The sequence below is a fragment of the Squalius cephalus genome (assembly GCF_949319135.1).
Source record: "Squalius cephalus genome assembly, chromosome: 20".
Classification (NCBI taxonomy): domain Eukaryota; kingdom Metazoa; phylum Chordata; class Actinopteri; order Cypriniformes; family Leuciscidae; genus Squalius; species Squalius cephalus.
The window spans coordinates 2,146,490-2,161,810 of NC_137141.1; the positions used below are offsets into that span (position 1 = coordinate 2,146,490).

At 43.0% G+C, this 15,321-nt stretch overlaps 1 protein-coding gene across 2 annotated transcripts in view; it reads left to right on the top strand.

Moving 5' to 3' along the window:
- Positions 1-15,321, top strand: part of dph6 (diphthamine biosynthesis 6) — a 106,366-nt gene that overhangs the window by 47,847 nt on the left and 43,198 nt on the right. The gene's annotated exons all lie outside the window — the stretch shown is intronic.

Here is a 15,321-nt window from a genome sequence, read left to right on the forward strand (position 1 = left end):
GAGTCACGCAGGGAATTGTGGGAATGTCAATTTGCGTTTTTTCACTGTAAATTATACAATGACTTGTTCTTTTTCACTTCTAAAAACTTGACGTGTGAATTTAACGGTGTTTAACTGTAAAATTACATAAAATGTACGGTTAGATCTGTCACAGTTATTCACCGTATAGCCTACAGTACAACTTTCTGTTCACCAATTAACAGTTTTTCACAGTAGCATTTTTTACCGTTAAAATCACGATCATTTTTTACAGTGTAGGAACTGAGTTCTAGGAACGAGCCTCCAGTGTGTTTCCCGAGAACTGATGGTTCCTCTAGGAAAGTTTCCTGGTTGCGTTCGAGCGCCAGTAGGAACTCTGAGGTGACGTGAGACTCGCTTGTTGTTGGGACTTTTATTTTGACGGCTCTGAGAACGACTGAACACACAGCGCTCGCATTCTCCTGTTCATTAGTGTACGATCTGTCTAACAGTCCTGTCTCAGACGTTAGTAGAAAGAGCTGTCATACACAGAAAGTAGACAGTGATGAAGAGTTATTAGCGTATGCCGTGTGGTTGTTGTTTCTCTCGGTGTCCTCAAAGTCACATTGGGTTTTCTCCTCAGCGTACAGGTTAAGAGCTCCATCTATCCCTGTTTTCCATGTTCGTAGAGTTAGTTTCTGGAGTAAATATATAGGTTATAGTCTGTGTTTACATAGGTTTTTAATAATGGCGGGTGCTGGTGTTTCATGTGTTCGGCCAATCAGTGAACACTAACGTCACTGCGTTTACATGCAACCAATTGTCCATTAGTAATGTGACTGACGGCTCAATCGCACTGAAGGCTTCATGTAAACGCCGTAATCGATCGGATTGAGCTCGACCCGACTGAAGTGTCGATCCGACTGAAGTGTCGATGGGATTGAGCTCGACCCGACTGAAGTGTCGATCTGATTGAGCTCGACCCGACTGAAGTGTTGATCCGATTGAGCTCGACCCGACTGAAGTGTCGATCCGACTGAAGTGTCGATCCGACTGAGCTCGATCCGACTGAAGTGTCGATCCGACTGAAGTGTCGATCCGACTGAGCTCGATCCGACTGAACTCGATCCGACTGAAGTGTCGACCCGACTGAAGTGTCGACCCGACTGAAGTGTCGACCCGACTGAGCTCGATCCGACTGAAGTGTCGACCCGACTGAAGTGTCGACCCGACTGAAGTGTCGATCCGACTGAGCTCGATCCGACTGAAGTGTCGATGGGATTGAGCTCGATCCGACTGAAGTGTCGATGGGATTGAGCTCGACCCGACTGAAGTGTCGACCCGACTGAAGTGTCGACCCGACTGAAGTGTCGATCCGACTGAAGTGTCGACCCGACTGAAGTGTCGATCCGACTGAAGTGTCGATGGGATTGAGCTCGACCCGACTGAAGTGTCGATCTGATTGAGCTCGACCCGACTGAAGTGTCGACCCGACTGAAGTGTCGATCCGACTGAGCTCGACCCGACTGAAGTGTCGATCTGATTGAGCTCGACCCGACTGAAGTGTCGACCCGACTGAAGTGTCGATCCGACTGAGCTCGACCCGACTGAAGTGTCGATGGGATTGAGCTCGACCCGACTGAAGTGTCGATGGGATTGAGCTCGACCCGACTGAAGTGTCGATCCGACTGAGCTCGATCCGACTGAAGTGTCGATCCGACTGAGCTCGACCCGACTGAAGTGTCGATCTGATTGAGCTCGACCCGACTGAAGTGTCGATGGGATTGAGCTTGACCCGACTGAAGTGTCGATGGGATTGAGCTCGACCCGACTGAAGTGTCGATCCGATTGAGCTCGATCCGACTGAGGTGTCGATGGGATTGAGCTCGACTCGACTGAAGTGTCGATGGGATTGAGCTCGACCCGACTGAAGTGTCGATGGGATTGAGCTCGACCCGACTGAAGTGTCGATGGGATTGAGCTCGACCCGACTGAAGTGTCGATCTGATTGAGCTCGACCCGACTGAAGTGTCGATGGGATTGAGCTCGACCCGACTGAAGTGTCGATGGGATTGAGCTCGATCCGACTGAAGTGTCGATGGGATTGAGCTCGACCCGACTGAAGTGTCGATGGGATTGAGCTCAACCCGACTGAAGTGTCGATGGGATTGAGCTCGACTCGACTGAAGTGTCGATGGGATTGAGCTCGACCCGACTGAAGTGTCGATGGGATTGAGCTCGACCCGACTGAAGTGTCGATGGGATTGAGCTCGACCCGACTGAAGTGTCGATGGGATTGAGCTCGACCCGACTGAAGTGTCGATGGGATTGAGCTCGACCCGACTGAAGTGTCGATCCGACTGAGCTCGACCCGACTGAAGTGTCGATGGGATTGAGCTCGACCCGACTGAAGATTGAGCTCGACCCGACTGAAGTGTCGATGGGATTGAGCTCGACCCGACTGAAGTGTCGATCCGATTGAGCTCGACCCGACTGAAGTGTCGATGGGATTGAGCTCGACCCGACTGAAGTGTCGATGGGATTGAGCTCGACCCGACTGAGGTGTCGATGGGATTGAGCTCGACCCGACTGAAGTGTCGATGGGATTGAGCTCGACCCGACTGAAGATTGAGCTCGACCCGACTGAAGTGTCGATGGGATTGAGCTCGACCCGACTGAGGTGTCGATGGGATTGAGCTCGACCCGTCTGAAGTGTCGATGGGATTGAGCTCGACCCGACTGAAGTGTCGATCCGATTGAGCTCGACCCGTCTGAAGTGTCGATGGGATTGAGCTCGACCCGACTGAAGTGTCGATGGGATTGAGCTCGACCCGACTGAAGTGTCGATGGGATTGAGCTCGACCCGTCTGAAGTGTCGATGGGATTGAGCTCGACCCGACTGAAGTGTCGATCCGATTGAGCTCGACCCGACTGAAGTGTCGATCCGATTGAGCTCGACCCGACTGAAGTGTCGATGGGATTGAGCTCGACCCGACTGAAGTGTCGATGGGATTGAGCTCGACCCGACTGAAGTGTCGATGGGATTGAGCTCGACCCGACTGAGGTGTCGATGGGATTGAGCTCGACCCGACTGAAGTGTCGATCCGATTGAGCTCGACCCGACTGAAGTGTCGATGGGATTGAGCTCGACCCGACTGCAATGTCGATCCAATTGAGCTCGACCCGACTGAAGTGTCGATCCGATTGAGCTCGACCCGACTGAAGTGTCGATGGGATTGAGCTCGACCCGACTGAAGTGTCGATCCGATTGAGCTCGACCCGACTGAAGTGTCGATCCGATTGAGCTCGACCCGACTGAAGTGTCGATGGGATTGAGCTCGACCCGACTGAAGATTGAGCTCGACCCGACTGAAGTGTCGATGGGATTGAGCTCGACCCGACTGAAGTGTCGATGGGATTGAGCTCGACCCGACTGAAGTGTCGATCCGATTGAGCTCGACCCGACTGAAGTGTCGATCCGATTGAGCTCGACCCGACTGAAGTGTCGATGGGATTGAGCTCGACCCGACTGAAGTGTCGATGGGATTGAGCTCGACCCGACTGAAGTGTCGATCCGATTGAGCTCGACCCGACTGAAGTGTCGATGGGATTGAGCTCGACCCGACTGAAGTGTCGATGGGATTGAGCTCGACCCGACTGAAGTGTCGATGGGATTGAGCTCGACCCGACTGAAGTGTCGATGGGATTGAGCTCGACCCGACTGAAGTGTCGATCCGATTGAGCTCGACCCGACTGAAGTGTCGATCCGATTGAGCTCGACCCGACTGAAGTGTCGATGGGATTGAGCTCGACCCGACTGAAGTGTCGATGGGATTGAGCTCGACCCGACTGAAGTGTCGATCCGATTGAGCTCGACCCGACTGAAGTGTCGATCCGATTGAGCTCGACCCGACTGAAGTGTCGATGGGATTGAGCTCGACCCGACTGAAGTGTCGATGGGATTGAGCTCGACCCGACTGAAGTGTCGATGGGATTGAGCTCGACCCGACTGAAGTGCCGATGGGATTGAGCTCGACCCGACTGAAGTGTCGATGGGATTGAGCTCGACCCGACTGAAGTGTCGATCCGATTGAGCTCGACCCGACTGAAGTGTCGATGGGATTGAGCTCGACCCGACTGAAGTGCCGATGGGATTGAGCTCGACCCGACTGAAGTGTCGATCCGATTGAGCTCGACCCGACTGAAGTGTCGATCCGATTGAGCTCGACCCGACTGAAGTGTCGATGGGATTGAGCTCGACCCGACTGAAGTGTCGATGGGATTGAGCTCGACCCGACTGAGGTGTCGATCCGATTGAGCTCGACCCGACTGAAGTGTCGATGGGATTGAGCTCGACCCGACTGAAGTGTCGATGGGATTGAGCTCGACCCGACTGAGGTGTCGATCCGATTGAGCTCGACCCGACTGAAGTGTCGATCCGATTGAGCTCGACCCGACTGAAGTGTCGATGGGATTGAGCTCGACCCGACTGAAGTGTCGATGGGATTGAGCTCGACCCGACTGAGGTGTCGATCCGATTGAGCTCGACCCGACTGAAGTGTCGATGGGATTGAGCTCGACCCGACTGAAGTGTCGATGGGATTGAGCTCGACCCGACTGAAGTGTCGATGGGATTGAGCTCGACCCGACTGCAATGTCGATCCAATTGAGCTCGACCCGACTGAAGTGTCGATCCGATTGAGCTCGACCCGACTGAAGTGTCGATGGGATTGAGCTCGACCCGACTGAAGTGACGATGGGATTGAGCTCGACCCGACTGAAGTGTCGATGGGATTGAGCTCGACCCGACTGAAGTGTCGATGGGATTGAAAGGAGTGTTTATTCCTTTTCTAATCGATCCAGAGAACATGTGAACACTTGATCAGATTGAACACCGAAACTGAAAGCTCTCCGCATGTGCGATGACGTAGCAATAGAGTAATGACGTAGCAATAGAGTAATGACGTAGCAATAGCGTAATGACGTAGCAATAGCGTAATGACGTAGCAATAGCGTAATGACGTAGCAATAGCGAAATGACGTAGCAATAGCGTAATGACGTAGCAATAGAGTAATGACTTAGCAATAGCGTAATGACGTAGCAATAGCGTAATGACGTAGCAATAGCGAAATGACGTAGCAATAGTGTAATGACGTAGCAATAGCGTAATGACGTAGCAATAGCGAAATGACGTAGCAATAGCGTAATGACGTAGCAATAGCGTAATGACGTAGCAATAGCGTAATGACGTAGCAATAGCGTAATGACGTAGCAATAGCGAAATGACGTAGCAATAGTGTAATGACGTAGCAATAGCGAAATGACGTAGCAATAGCGTAATGACGTAGCAATAGCGTAATGACGTAGCAATAGCGTAATGACGTAGCAATAGAGTAATGACGTAGCAATAGCGTAATGACGTAGCAATAACGTAATGACGTAGCAATAGCGTAATGACGTAGCAATAGCGTAATGACGTAGCAATAGCGAAATGACGTAGCAATAGCGTAATGACGTAGCAATAGAGTAATGATGTAGCAATAGCGTAATGACGTAGCAATAGCGTAATGACGTAGCAATAGCGTAATGACGTAGCAGTAGCGTAATGACGTAGCAATAGCGTAATGACGTAGCAATAGCGTAATGATGTGTAACACGAGCTGTTCTCCTGATGAATAAAGTGTGGTATAAACGAGCGTCTCGTCCTCCTATGATCCTCCTTTCCCTGTGTGTGTGAAGTGGAGCAGGACATCGGCCCTCCAGTGCTGCTTCAGACGCTCACACACACACGACTGGCCAGTTTTACTGCGTGATCAATATAAGCAGCGGCACAGCGGCTCATACGCTCATTTACTGCAAATTATGACCAGAACTGGAGAAATATTAAGTCCACTGTTTAAAACAAATAAAGAACCAGTGTAGGAGAATAGTGAGTATGCGCAAACAGCGGAAACTCTGTGTATTCGCGCATGTCAGAAAATGACATATGAACGCGCACATCAACCCGATCACATGTCTAGCATTCATGTAAACACTACGCTCAGATTCTGCAATCGGGATAAACTCAGCCCGACTGAAACAGAAGTTGTGCATGTAAGTTCGAGGAACTCTGAAGCGGATCCTCCGATGCGAAAGCCTCTTATGGAGGAAACAAAGGCTGACATGATTGAGGCGCGATCGCTCTATATGCTAATCTGTGTTGAATTAGCACACAGCGAGTGTAATATGCTAAACTCAACAGCTCAATCACGGGTAAACGCAGTTGCACAACCCGTCACACACACACACACACACACACACACACACACACGACAGCCAGCGCTCGTGTCACATGTGCTGAAGTGGAGCCTGTAGACTCGGCCCCACAGTGATATAATTAGCCCCACGCTGAGCCCGCACGCATGCTAACCCCCCGCCACGCGCTCCAATGAGGAATCCCCCTCGACCATTCCCGCCAATAACCACTGATTCATTATTAGATTGAGTTTGGAGAAACGGCTAACGTCGGTGTTCAGAGGAGAACCGCGCACGGGTCGGAGAGACTGGCTCATGTCGGTGATATTGAGAGACTTCTGTAGGGTTTAATTCACCGTTTACATTTTATATTTTTGCAATTGTTTTCTGTGTTTTGTCATTTTTATTAGTTTTTCTTTTTTTTAATGTGTCTATATAGTTTTTATGAATTTTATAAAAATTTTAGTTACTGTAGTGTATCAAGTTAAACTAAACAAAAATAAGAAATGTTGCAATGTTGCAACTAGCTGAATTAAAATGAGTAAAAAGTAGAAAAATGACATTATTTTTAATTCTGAAGTTATATTATATATTATATATTTTATTTCAAGTTAGAAAAGGTTTTTTATTTTTCAATTTATATATATATATAATTTAGTTTTCTTTTATGTGTCTTTATAGTTTTTATTCATTTTATTTAAATTTACGTTTTAGTTACTTTAGTGAATCAAGTTAAACTAAAACACTTCTGTTTAGCTGTGCATTTACTGAATGAGCACTGTGCCAATGTTCGTCCGACTGTTTGTACTGTATTTTATTTTATTTTTCTAAACTGTTTTAATTATTCTTATTTCTTTTATTATTTTAATTTCTTCTATGTAAAGCACTTTGAATTGCCATTGTGTATGAAATGTGCTATATAAATAAACTTGCCTTGCCTTGCCTTGCCTAAAACGAAAATGAGAAATGTTGCAACTAGCTGAATTAAAATTTGTTAATATTATGTTTTATTATATAATGTTTTTATATTATATATTTTATTATATTTTATGTATTTTTTAAAGGTTTTGGTTAATATTAACCCCGCTGTAAAGACACTTCAGAATTAAAAATAAGTAAAAAAAATGAAATAATGAAATAAGAAAAAAGAAAAATTAAATTCTTTTAAATTCTGAAGTTATATTATATTATATATTTTAGTATATTTTATTGTATATTATGTAGTATATTTAGGTTTTTTTATTTTTCTGTTTTTTATTTTAAGTTTTAGTTGATATTAACCCCGCTGTAAAGACACTTCTGAATTAAAAATAAGAAAAAAAAATGAAATATGAATATGTAAACTTTATTTTTGAATTGTGAAGTGTCTTGTCATATGCTCATATGCTGTTCTTCAGTGAATTTAATCAACTTAAATTTTGATAGCCAAAACATACTATTTTCCTGTCACAATTAATCCTGTTATTGAAAGAAAAAGGATTTTCTTGTAATATTTCCCCACACCAGGTGCAGCTAGACGGTTAACCCAGGCGTTCAGTGCTGATTTAATAATACATCGTTCTCTATTGCTAGAAAATAACAATAGCAAACAATTAATTGGTTTTAAACTGGGTTTCATCATAATATTGAGTTCTCCTGAACATTGAGCATGTGTTGAAATGAAACAATGACTTCAGGCGCTGTTTGTAAAGAGTGTGTGAGATGTGCAATCATGAGTGTGTGTTCATCAAAGCCCGGGTCTAATTGCAGAGAACAGGCTGATGTTTCCCGATGCTGATCAGATTTGATGAGGCACGTTCGTTAACCTTTGCGTTGGTGTTCCTGTGTCTCCAGGCCCTCGCGCTCGCGTCCTTTAGATTAAATGAATTAGGTTTTTCTTCTCCCGTTTCGCCCCTGATTAGCCTGTGCGCCGAGGCCACGATTAGCATAATAGTCCTGATATCCGTAATGAGGAATGCCGGACGCGTGGCAGATTCAGCTTCCGCTGTTCTCCCACATCAGATGATCCTGGACCGTTATTTGGATGTTTATGCAAATTCAATTTGCCGTTTATCATTTAAGGCTTCAGCGTATTATATTTATGTCCTGCAAAGGATGCTGGATGTAATGAGGGATGATCGAACGATGTTTGACGTCGCATTAGTGGCTTTTACACCTTGCTAATATTGCGAGTCTTCCGGCGTAAGCAAATGGAGGGAAGAAACATTTTTCCAAGCGAATGAAAAAAAAAAATCAATTTCCTCTCATAACAGACGATTAAGCTTTGCATGTTGGCAGATGGTTGGGCTTGACCCTTCATTAACCAAAGTCGTGGTTAACAGCAGGAGTTGTAAATTGCGTGTCGACGCACACTTTGGTGATTTAATGTTTCCCGTTCAGGAAAATCCCTTCGGAAGAGCGACTCAAACTCCAGCGATCGTAACAGGAACACAAACACTGTTAAATCACGATCAGCACGCCACCCTGGGACATGTGGAATAATCCCCTTTAACATGTAGTCCTGTTAGTCCCAGTTTCGGGAATACGCCCACTCCATTGGGAGGCTCGTTTCATTCCCGAGGAACCACGCATGGCCCCGCAATTGGATTTGCATTGGGAAGAATCTGGTTCTGCCGCCCACAATGAGCGTGTGTGCTGCGGGAACGTCTCCGTAATCTGCTTAAGGGTGTAACTCGATTAAAACAATGAGCTGGGATTCTCCCGAGACGCTCCGGGACTGTAATCCGCCTCCATTGAGGAATATGACGGGACGCCTGCTTCTGACGCTCCGATAAGAGCCGTCAATGAACTCTTCACTCTCTATAACAGAAAATGCTTTTCTTACTCAGTATTTGTGTCTTGTTTCCAGTCCAAATATCTAAAAATATTGAATCAAGAAGCATTTACTAGATGAGTAAAATGATATAAAGTATAAATCAAATTAAGTGAGTTTTTGCATAAAACAAGCAAAATGATCTGCCAATGGGGTAGGAAGAAAAATAATCTTAATTCCAATGGAAAACAAGATTATTATTTTTTACCCCATTGGCAGATCATTTTCCTTGTTTTAAGCAAAAACTTGAACATTTTTATCAGGAAACAAGACAGAATTTCTTGTCATTTACTCATCTAGTAAACGCTTCTTGATGTAAGAATGTTCAGATATTTGGACTGGACACAAGACAAAAATACTGAGTGAAGAAAAGCATTTTTTGCATTAACACACTCTTCTTGAAACAAGCGAGATGCTCTTAGATCTGGGCAAAGTGAACTAAAATGAAGCCAGTAAATCTGCCAATGGGGAACGCACAGCTGACCTGGGAACAGCTCTTGAGGATAGTCACTGATAAATGCTATTGGATCTTAACACTAGACAAACATGCTGAAAACTGCAGCTTTTACTTTTCATAAGCTCTAAATAAAGTAATTTTAGTGCAGATGCGGGGAGACTGGATGGCGACACTAGAGGTCGGATGCTTTTACTAGACGATGTGATCCTGCACTCAGGTTTGTCAGAGGTCAGGGGTCAGGGGTCAGTGGTGTTTCCAGGGTCTCCACACACCCGTACACAGCTTTATATTCGGTTTTTAACTGGTGGATCAAGGAGAAGCCAATTGACCTTCTAAAAAGCTTCACAATTAGGACTACTTAGGACATAGCTACACAATGTGTGTGTGTGTGTGTGTGTGTGTGTGTGTGTGTATTTATAATCGTATATTTTAATTAATATACATGATCCTTTACTTAAAAATGGTTTAAATGCTGAAATGCAAAGTTTTTCATTTTATCGAAATAATCAAATCAAAACCTGTATTTGATGTAAAGTTGTTTAAATCGAGGCCTTTACAGTCAGTTAAAGTTCAGTGTGTTTGAGGGTCAAGACTTGGTTTTAGGGATAAGGTTATAATGAGGTTACGGGTCGGTTTAGGGTCAGGGGTCGGGTTAGGCACTTAGTTGTGATGGGTAAGGTTAGGGGAAGCGGCTAGAGATTGCATTGTGTCAATGAAGGTCCTCATAAAGATAGATGTACAAGAATGTGTGTGTGAGTGTGTGTGTGTGTGTGTGTGTGTGTGTGTGTATGTTTTCTGTTGATGTGTGTGTATGTCTGAGAGAAATGATGGTGTGTGTGTGTGTGTGTGTGTGTGTGTGTGTGTGTGTGTGTGTGTGTGTTTTCTGATGATGTGTGTGTATGTCTGAGAGAAATGATGGTGTGTGTGTGTGTGTGTGTGTGTGTGTGTGTGTGTGTGTGTGTTTTCTGATGATGTGTGTGTATGTCTGAGAGAAATGATGGTGTGTGTGTGTGTGTGTGTGTGTGTGTGTGTGTGTGGAAGCCTCTTCATTAGCAGGATCAGTTAATGAGGCTCTGGGCAGGAGGAGTGTGTGTTCAGATTAATTAGAACATTTAACTTTGTTTGTAGCGTGTGTAAATGAGGATCTGGTAGGAGGATCTCGTCAGCTCGTGCTGCGCTCTCCGTCGCCGGCGTCTATTAAAGCCCGCTTTCATCTCACCTCGCCCTTGTCATATTTTATGGATTTTTTCATAAACACTGCCCATACTTCATAAATGTCTCAATTTTCTAGTCTATTAACATTAGTTGAGGAGCAGTTGATAGGAGAGCATGCGAGCGTGTAATAATGCGTCAGTAATGCGCGGCGCTGCAGGCGAGAGCAGGAACACTGTAAAGATGCCATCAGCTTCAATAAACCATCACTTACAGCGCAACACACTCCTCAAAACCTCATCTTTTAACATAATAAAGCGAGCGAGAAGGTGTCTGGCCACACACTGAATTCAGTGCACACTACAGAAGTCTGGCAAGAGAAAAAAAATATTTTCTGGATTGCATTGTGCAAAAAGTGTACATCTGCACAAACTCACATCTAATGCATCCTCAACCAATCAGCGATATTCTTAATATTGCCACATGGAAACTAAAGAACAAATGCATCTGAAACCAAAGATCGTTTCCAAATAGGGCTGTGAAACTATTAATCGCAATTAATTGCATCCTAAATAAAAGTTTGAGTTAACATAATATATATATGTGTGTGTGTACTGTGTATAATTAATTTGTATGTATGTGTGTATGTGTGTGTATATATACACTCACCTAAAGGATTATTAGGAACACCATACTAATACTGTGTTTGACCCCCTTTCGCCTTCAGAACTGCCTTAATTCTACGTGGCATTGATTCAACAAGGTGCTGAAAGCATTCTTTAGAAATGATGGCCCATATTGATAGGATAGCATCTTGCAGTTGCTGGAGATTTGTGGGATGCACATCCAGGGCACGAAGCTCCCGTTCCACCACATCCCAAAGATGCTCTATTGGGTTGAGATCTGGTGACTGTGGGGGCCATTTTAGTACAGTGAACTCATTGTCATGTTCAAGAAACCAATTTGAAATGATTCGAGCTTTGTGACATGGTGCATTATCCTGCTGGAAGTAGCCATCAGAGGATGGGTACATGGTGGTCATAAAGGGATGGACATGGTCAGAAACAATGCTCAGGTAGGCCGTGGCATTTAAACGATGCCCAATTGGCACTAAGGGGCCTAAAGTGTGCCAAGAAAACATCCCCCACACCATTACACCACCACCACCAGCCTGCACAGTGGTAACAAGGCATGATGGATCCATGTTCTCATTCTGTTTACACCAAATTCTGACTCTACCATCTGAATGTCTCAAAAGAAATCGAGACTCATCAGACCAGGCAACATTTTTCCAGTCTTCAACTGCCCAATTTTGGTGAGCTTGTGAAAATTGTAGCCTCTTTTTCCTATTTGTAGTGGAGATGAGTGGTACCCGGTGGGGTCTTCTGCTGTTGTAGCCCATCCGCCTCAAGGTTGTGCGTGTTGTGGCTTCACAAATGCTTTGCTGCATACCTCGGTTGTAACGAGTGGTTATTTCAGTCAAAGTTGCTCTTCTATCAGCTTGAATCAGTCGGCCCATTCTCCTCTGACCTCTAGCATCAACAAGGCATTTTCACCCACAGGACTGCCGCATACTGGATGTTTTTCCCTTTTCACACCATTCTTTGTAAACCCTAGAAATGGTTGTGCGTGAAAATCCCAGTAACTGAGCAGATTGTGAAATATTCAGACCGGTCCGTCTGGCACCAACAACCATGCCACGCTCAAAATTGCTTAAATCAGCTTTCTTTCCCATTCTGACATTCAGTTTGGAGTTCAGGAGATTGTCTTGACCAGGACCACACCCCTAAATGCATTGAAGCAACTGCCATGTGATTGGTTGATTAGATAATTGCATTAATGAGAAATTGAACAGGTGTTCCTAATAATCCTTTAGGTGAGTGTATATATATATTATAAAATATTTATATATAATATAAATGATATCTAAATTAAACGTTTCACAGCTCTCATTTGTTATATTGAAGAATGTTGTTTATCATTGATTACATTCACTAATACAGCACTAGCGAGTAAAAACAGCAGTATTTATTTAGCAATTGCATATAATTTGAACTGAATTGAGTGTCTTCTGATTAATGGGGTAAAACAGGAGGGAACGAATGGGAAATTAATGACTTGAACTACTGAAAATAAGCAACAAACCGTCACCCTGTAGGCCATTAATTCATTTAGACTTAACGTTCGCTGCGATTGTTGTGAATCAGTTTATTGAAATGGATCAGTTCAGAAGAATTGGTTTGTGCAAATGAATCAGACTCTGTGTGCATCTTTGCCACAGAGGTTTAAAATGTGTAAAATTAGTAATAATGGGCCTCGTTTATCAATCTAACGCAGAAACGAGCACAGAAATCATCTTTCGACAGGGTTCACATGTGATCCGTGAAACATTTACATGCTGCCAAATCCCATCGTACCAACAATCATATATATTGATAAATGTGGCGGCTTCAAACGATCGTCATTTTAACATCATACCCCAAAAACTCACGATTCAGAAGAGTTTACGACATGAAGAAACATAACCCAGCAAGAGGAGGTGATCGTACTCCAGAAACACCCGCTAACCTCGTAACTGCAAACAATTATATTCATTTATACACTGAAAAAAACAATAAGTAAAATTTACTTAATTTTTGTTTGGCAAGTTTTTGCACGAATATTTTTTAAGTAAATTTCACATGCATATTTTTTTAAGTAAATTTCACATATGGAATTAAGTAAAATGTACTTAACTAAGTTAGGTGAAAGTAACAAAGAAAATAAGTAATATTAACTTAGCTAGTAAAAGGTTGAGTAATATTTATTTAGTTAAAGTTTCCTTTGCAATACATTTCACTCAAACAATGTAATATTGAATTAAGCCACGCTCTTATAGTATATGCTTTATTTAAAAATTCCTAAGTAATTAATACAATAAATATTATGTTAGACAGTATATCTACATAACAGTTGTTAAAAACTTAATGTGAACGCAGAGACCTCAATACTTGGTAGACAATCCACAATGACGGTAACATTTAATGGATCTTTTTTTGTGTTTGAATGTGTCATTTTGAGTAGAAAATGAACTCCAAATGTCACAAAATGGCAAGTTACTAATCCTAACAACAAAAGCAATGATAAAACAGTGTAAATGCAGCTGGAAAACAGTGAAAAATCAACCTCATTAATTATTCAAGGCCCAGTGCATGATGGGAACACCAGTATCAGAAAAGTTGAGTAATTTTACTTAATTTTATAACGTTGATATTTACGCTTTCATTTCTACACGCTTGAATTGAGTACTAATATAGAATTTACTTAGTTTTTTAAATTATTGCCGGAAATAACTTTTTCATGTAAATTACATTGTTTTTTTCAGTAGTATTTACTTCACCACAAACTCATTTTTATCAGTGTAATATGCATATTAAATACTGCTAAATAAAATGAAACATTTACAAACATTATCAACATTATAATCATTATAATCATATAATAATTATCCTATAGGCTACTTGTCGCACATTTTTTTGTTGTTGTTGTTAATCTGTTAATTATTTAAGTTAAATATATTTTGTGTAGTCTGTTTATTTTATTCCCAGTTCTCCTGGGTTCCCAGAAGCGCTGTGTGTGTGTGTGATGTGTGAGGATCCTCATGTTCTGGTGTTTGCGCACATAAAGCTGAAGCCCTGGGGAAATAACGGGTCACAGACGCACATCTATTCTAATGTCATTTCTGACATTGACATTCTTAACGGTTAATGATCGACTGAGCTTCATTTCAATCCTCCGCTAGATGTTCAATCCTCCGCTAGATGCTCACGCTCGGTCTAAAGCTCCCGCACACGAGCTGAGGCCTGGCGTGAGGTTTGATCGCTCACGTCCATACTGATAAATCCCAAGGTTAGCGTGGAAATGCACTCACGCCCATGTTTCTGTTGTGCGTTCGTTTCATAAATGAAACCCAATATGAGCAAAGTAACACATTATTGCATAGAAAGTGTCAGGTCTGTTATTTTGCATTTACACTTCAGAACTCGATGCACAGATCATTTGACATACAGTGTCCCATCCATTACAATGGTTTTCACTGTCAATCGGATTCAGTTGCACATTTAAATACTAGGGGTGTAACGATTCGTTTTAACAACGATTCGATTCGTATCGCGATTCGTGGTTGTCGATATGATTCAAGGACGATATTGGTTCATTTAGAACGATACGATACGAAACGATTCAGTGACTTTTTAGCCAAAAATTCTTGTAAGGGAATCAGGTATCAATTAATTATGGATATAAAGAAACAAGTAAACAACAATTAATGTCAAATGCATTCACATTTTATTTGAATAAAGTAGGACTGCACGATTATGACAAAAATCATAATTGTCGATTATTCCCTTGGCATTTTGTTATGGAAACAAACAACAATTAGGCTACCATGGTGATACACAATACTAGAAGAGCTGGTAAAGAAACATGGAAACTGCTCCTGATAAATAGCAACACACATGACGTACCAATAATGTAATTTATTGGTATTTTACTTTTATTTTACATACAATTTTACATACAAACTGAAAAGCAATTTGCCAATAAAAATAATACATTGTGAAAAAAGGAATCCCTCTGAAGCTACAAGCTTATAGAACAGGGATCCTAGACACCACCACCCGACATACAGCATGACCTAACACAACACTGTGTTAACGCACGCCAAAA